The following is a 6,864-nucleotide window of genomic DNA, read 5'->3' as shown; positions in this document are numbered from 1 at the left end:
ACAAGCCAACGTACATGTAATTTTCTCTAGTGCAATGCATCCTAGCTTTCTCTCTCCTCAATGAGCATGTATTACATGAGATTCCAACCAGCCCTATGCGACTGCTATTACTGAAATACCTTTCCTAAAGGTGGACTGTCATTGTGAAAAATTTCTGGCAATCTTTTTTCATTTGTTTACAAGCACACACTATACTGTAAGTTGCATTGAAATGTGTTATCATGTCACTGGTATGTGACATAATTCTGACAAAAAAGCCTGGGGCTCTGCTGCTTCCCCGCCCCCCCCCCCCCCACTTCTAAAACAAAAAAAAGTCACCTTTTTCACAAAAACAATTTAAAAGAGACAAACATTTTTTGTTTGGAGAGGGAAAAGATCTTGACCTGAGGCAATAATCAGTGGTGTTGTACATCAGATAGCCCATCATTAGCAGCTCAGTAATACTGCACACTATTTGCATATGTATACAACAGGCATCCAGTGTTACTAGATAAAGGGGGAATCCAGAAGAAAGCGCTTTTAGTAACAGCAGCCACTTTAATCAAGGGAGGGAGGATCAAGGCAAATATCCTTTATTGGTATATAGTTTTGCATGCTCCCTGACTCTGTAACCCGTTGCAGGCTTTAGTGAGTTCCCAAGTGTACACAGAAATATGGTCCAAAAAAATTAAGTTAGGTTGAATCTGGAAAATTTGCTAAAGTCAGAGCCACGTCAGTCAGATGGGCAGAAAATCCCGGTTATATCATTTTTGCCATGATAATTTGCAGCGTAGCAAAGGAAATGGGCAGGGAAATGGAAGCTGCACTAATGGCTACGCATGCCTCATTTCAATAGCAAAATTATGCAATTCAGATCCCATGCCAAATTTCCCGTTCTTCAGTTAAGCTCCACTTCCAATGCTAACTTTGTCAATATAAAATGGGTCCATAATTGATGCATAGGCTTGGCCTGCAGAACCTGGACTTTTAAAACTCAGTTGGAAAAGTTGCTGCAAAGCTTGTAATTTTTTTTGAAGAAACCTTGAAATGTAGTTATTTTTTGCTCCCTGCATTAGTTTCTGCTGTAAAGAATGCCACTTTTCTATTGTAAGGTTTATCCCTCAATACTTTTCTATAGTATTGTGCCGTGCTGCTGCAATTCAATTTGCTGAGGATGGGAATACTTTTGTGGGTTCTTACAGCGCTCTCTGATTTACATGAAGGAAACAAGTTCCTGAATGGATACCAAATGCAAATGCAAAGTCACCTGATGCATTACGTATCCGCCAGTAACCCAGGAACCTGCATTTAATGCCCCTTCCTGGGCATCTCAGAGGAGACCTATTTTTGGCCCTTCCACTTCATGAAGGAGACTGCCACTGTGGTGAGAGTGACTGCCCTTGACATCAAGGCAGCATTTGACCAAGTATGGCACCAAGGAGCCCTAGTAAAATCAAAATCAATGGGGATCAGGTGGAAAACTCTTCACTGGCTGAAGACATACCTAGCACAAAGGAAGGTGGTTGTTGGAGGCCAATCATCTCAGTCACAGGACAATGCTGCAGGGGTTCCTCAGGGCAGTGTCCTAGGCCCAACCATTTCAGCAGCTTCATCAATGACCTTCCCTCCATCATAAAGTCAGAAGTGGGGATGTTCGCTGATGATTGCACAGTGTTCAATTCCATTTGCAATTCCTCAGATAATGAAGCAGTCCATGCCCGCATGCAGCAAATCCTGGCTTGGGCTGGTAAGTGTTAAGTAACATTCGTGCCACACAAGTGCCAGGCAATAACCATCACCATCAAGGGAGAGTCTAACCACCTCCCCATGACATTCAATGGCATTACCATTGTTGAATCCCCCCACAATCAGCATCCTGGGGGTCACCATTGACCAGAAATTTAACTGGACCAGCCACATAAATACTGTGGTTACAAGAGAAGGTCAGAGGCTGGGCATTCTGCGGCGAGTCACTCACCTCCTGACTCCCCAAAGTCTTTCCACCACCTACAAGCCACAAATCAAGAGTGTGATGAAATACTGTCTACTTGCCTGGATGAGTGCAGCTCCAAACTAGAAACATATAAACATACAAGATAGGAGCAGGAGTAGGCCATTCGGCCCCTCGAGCCTGCTTTGCCATTTAATGAGATCATGGCTGATCATCCAAATTCAGTACCCTGTCCCTGCTTTCTCCCCATATCCCTTGATCCCTTTAGCCTTAAGAAATATATCTAACTCCTTCTTGAATATATTTAATTAATTGGCCTCAACTGCCTTCTGTGATAGAGAATTTCAACGGTTCACCACTCTCTGGGTGAAGAAATTCCTCCTCATCTCAGTCCTAAATGGCTTACCTCTTATCTTTAGACTGTGACCCCTGGTTCTGGAATCCCCTGCCATCGGGAACATCCTTTCTGCATCTAGTCTGTCTAGTCCTGTTAGAAATTTAGAAGTTTCAATGAGATCCCCTCTCATTCTTCTAAACGCTAGCGAATATAATCCTAATCGACCCAATCTATCTTCATACGTCATGCCTGCCATCCCAGGTATCAGCCTGGTGAATCTTCGCTGCACTCCCTCCATGGCAAGAACATCCTTCCTCAGATAAGGCGGCCAAAACTGCACACAATACTCAAGGTGTGGTCTCACCAATGCCCTGTACAACTGCAACAAGACATCCTTGCTCCTGTACTCGAATCCTCTTGCTATGAAGGCCAACATACCATTTGCCGCCTTAACCGCCTGCTGCACCTGCATGCTTACCATCAGTGACTGGTGCACAAGGACACCCAGGTCTCATTGCACTTCCCCTTTTCCCAATCTATTGCCGTTCAGATAATAATCTGCCTTCCTGTTTTTGGCACCAAAATGGATAACCTTGCATTTATCCACATTATACTGCATCTGCCATGCTTCTGCCCAATCACCCAACCTGTCCAAATCATACTGGAGTTTCTCTGCATCCTCCTCACAGCACACATGCCCACCCAGCTTTGTGTCGTCTGCAAACTTGGAGATATTACATCTAGTTCCCTCGTCTAGATCATTAATATATATTGTGAATAGCTGGGGTCCTAGCACTGATCCCTGCACTAGTCACTGCCTGCCACCGAGAAAAAGACCCGTTTATTCCAACTCTTTGCTTCCTGTCTGCCAACCAGTTCCCTATCCAAGTCAGTACCTTACCCCCAATCCCATGTGCTTTAACTTTACATGCTAATCTCTTATGCGGGACCTTATCGAAAGCCTTCTGAAAGTCCAAATACACCACATCCACTGGTTCTCCCTTATCTATTCTACCAGTTGCATCCTCAAAAAATTCCAGTAGATTAGTCAAGCATGATTTACCTTTTGTAAATCCATGTTGACTTTGTCCGATCCTGTCACTGTTTTCCAAGTGCTCTGCTATTACATCTTTTATAAGGGACTCTAGCATTTTCCCCACTACCAATGTCAGGCTTACCGGTCTATAATTCCCCATTTTCACTCTACCACCTTTTTTACATAGTGGGGTTACATTAGCTACCCTCCAATCCATGGGAACTGTGCCAGAGTCGATAGAATTTTGGAAGATGACCAGCAATGCATCTACTATTTCTAGGACCACTTCCTTAAGTACCCTAGGATGTAGATTATCAGGCCCTGGGGTTTTATTGGCCTTCAATCCCGTCAATTTCCCTAACACCATTTCCCTACAAATACTCCACGCCACTTTAACCTAGGTCTGTCTGATGGACCCGAATCAATCCCGCCTGCAACAGGTGGGACTGGTCTTTAGAGCCCTTAAACAGCACTGATTGGTGTAGTGTATGTGCCTTTAAGAGCCCCCTGTGTACTGTAATACCGGTAATGGCCACTTGGGCTATATAAGCCTGTATATTGTGTTGTATCAGTTAGTTCACCTCCAGACTTTGTTCAGTAAACACCTGTGAAACCAACTCCTGCCTTCAGTGTCTCTATTAACACACGAACACAACAGTGGCAACGAATTGGAAACGGACTTACCTGCAATTCGGCAGCACCTCAAGGACATCGATTCCTCAGACGTCCAAAGTCGAAGAAAAGCAAGAAAAAAAAAAAAAGCTGTGGTTTCACCAGCTAGCCGAGCTGGTGGCAGGTACTGCAATAAACCTTCCTGGGCAGCGAGGCCAAGCAGCGAAGGCGGAGGCAAGCAGAAACAGACGGGGGGGGGCAGCACTCGGGAGACGGCCGGCGCTGCAAAGCAGGTCAGCGTTCGGACCTAGCAGAGAGAGTCCGGCGGGAACGAGTCTCCACCTGTAAATAAAAAAATTAAAATAAAAAAAAACCGCGGAAAACAGCGTTGTCAGCCACAGCAGCGGCGGAAAAGCGTGGGAAGCGCCATTTTTTTTCCAGGATGCCTAAGGCTGGCAATATTGATGCTTTTGATAATGATATAGAGGATTGGACCACATATGTGGAAAGAGTGGAGGTATATTGCACCGCAAATGGAATAGAAAATGATAAAAAGGCATCAGTACTTCTAAATCTAATGGGCGCAAAGACATACGGGCTGTTACGAAACTTAATCACTCCAGCCAAACCAAAGGACAAGAATTTTAAGGAAATTGTTGATACCCTACAGGAGCACTTAAACCCAACACCGCTGCTGATAGCGGAACGATTCAAATTCTTCAAGAGGAATCAACACAAGAATGAAAGTAACGCTGATTACCTCACCGAATTAAGAAAGCTATCAAAGCACTGCCAATTTGGGGCAGGACTGGCAGATTATCTTTGAGACAAATTCGTCTGCGGTCTCCTAAGTGAAGGAACACAGAAAAGGCTGCTTTCTGAGAAAGATTTGACACTGGACAAGGCTTTCAGTATGGCTGTATCATACGAAGCAGCCGCAAGAGGAGCTGCAGAGATACAGCAAAAGACGCAGGACTTCGGCACCCATGAAATGACACAGGGTTTCGAGAGATGTTGTCGCTGCGGCAGATCCACCCATGACCAGAGGGACTGCTGGTTCAAGGACAAAGCATGCAGGCAATGCGGAAAGATTGGACACATTGCACGGGTATGCCGATCTGGACAAAAAGAATCCACGGACAGGAAAAAAAAAATCAATAAAGAAAAGTACAGAAAGGCACAAATGATGACGGACAGTAGCTCCGAAGACCAGAAGAGCGATAGCGACTCCGGAAACAAGAGACTAAGCTGTCTCAAATTACATAATGTAATTGCCAAAGAAGATTACCAGACCATTTGGGTTACCCTCACGATAGCAGGGTCCCCAGTTAAGATGGAGCTAGATACAGGATCAGCTCTGACCGTCATAAATCGACGGGATTACGAGCGGCTATTTCCGCATATACCTTTAAAAGACACATCCATTATCTTGAAAACATATACGGGGCAGAAAGTATACCCCAAAGGAAAAATAAGGGTGACTGTTGTATACAACGGCAAGGAAATACAGAAGTTGTATTTATACGTTCTACAAGATGGTGGTCCACCGCTGTTGGGACGTGAATGGATCAGGAAGATACGTTTAGACTGGCACTCCATTCAGGCACTGACGGTGACCAGTAAGGAAAAAAATGTTGATGACATCATACCTGAACGATTAAAAGACATCTTGGCCAATGCTAAGGAAGTGTTTCAACGGGAACTAGGAACCTTGAAAGGCATCACCGCCTCAATAAAAGTGGAAGATGCGGCAATTCCCAAGTTTTTTAAGGCAAGGCCGGTGCCATACGCAATTCATCCAGCAGTCGAGGCAGAGCTGGAGAATTTGGAAAAGGCAGGCGTATTATCCAAGATAGATTGGAGCGAGTGGGCAACACCCATCGTCCCGGTCATGAAGAAAACGTTGAATAATGATAAATCTGAAGAACAGAGAAAAATTTGCATCTGTGGAGACTTCAAGGTGACTGTAAACCCGGTCCTTCACATGGTACAGTATCCTCTTCCGAGGATAGAAGATATTTTCGCCTCACTATCCGGAGGGAAACGTTTTACCAAAATTGACTTGGCACAGGCATATCTACAGATGGAGGTTGAAGAGGCCTCTAAAAAGTATCTCACGATAAATACACACAAAGGCCTGTACCAGTACAATCGACTGGTTTTCGGAGTAGCATCAGCTCCAGCTATCTGGCAAAGAGCTATGGAGCAAGTCCTCCAAGGGATTCCAGGGACTCAATGCTACCTAGACAACATCCTTGTAACAGGAGAAAACGACAACGAGCACCTTGCCAATTTGGAGCAGGTGCTCACTAGGCTGAGAGAACGGGGCCTACGAGCAAATCGCCCCAAGTGCGAATTTTTCCAGAATCAAATATCATATTGTGGCCACATAATTAATAAGGAAGGTTTGCATAAGTCACCTGAAAAAATTGAAGCGGTCATAAAAGCCCCAGCACCTGAAAATGTTTCACAATTAAGGTCGTTCCTGGGATTAATAAATTACTATCATAAATTTTTACCGAACTTATCAACTCTTCTGCACCCTCTTAATGAACTGCTACAAACAGGAGTAATTTGGAAATGGAGCGAAGACTGTAAACGTGCCTTCCATAAATGCAAAGACTTAATCACGTCCAAGGAAGTTTTGGCTCATTACAACCCATCACTGCCAATCAGACTGGCGTGCGATGCATCCCCTTACGGTGTAGGAGCGGTATTATCGCATAGATTCCCTGATGGCTCGGAACGGCTGATAGCTTTTGCGTCACGCTCATTGAACTCAGCTGAGTGTAACTATGCCCAAATCGACAGGGAAGCACTCAGCCTGGTATGGGGAGTGAAGAAATTCAACCATTACCTACACGGACAAAAATGTACCTTGTTGACTGACCATCAAACCCTCATCTCCATATTCAACCCTAAAAAGGGTGTTCCCATTATGACAGCGCA

The sequence above is a fragment of the Somniosus microcephalus genome, chromosome 15, assembly GCF_052327205.1.
Source record: "Somniosus microcephalus isolate GS21.2 chromosome 15, FLI_Smic_1.0, whole genome shotgun sequence".
Classification (NCBI taxonomy): domain Eukaryota; kingdom Metazoa; phylum Chordata; class Chondrichthyes; order Squaliformes; family Somniosidae; genus Somniosus; species Somniosus microcephalus.
The sequence above is the reverse complement of the archived record's forward strand: the minus strand, read 5'-3'. Positions refer to the sequence as shown.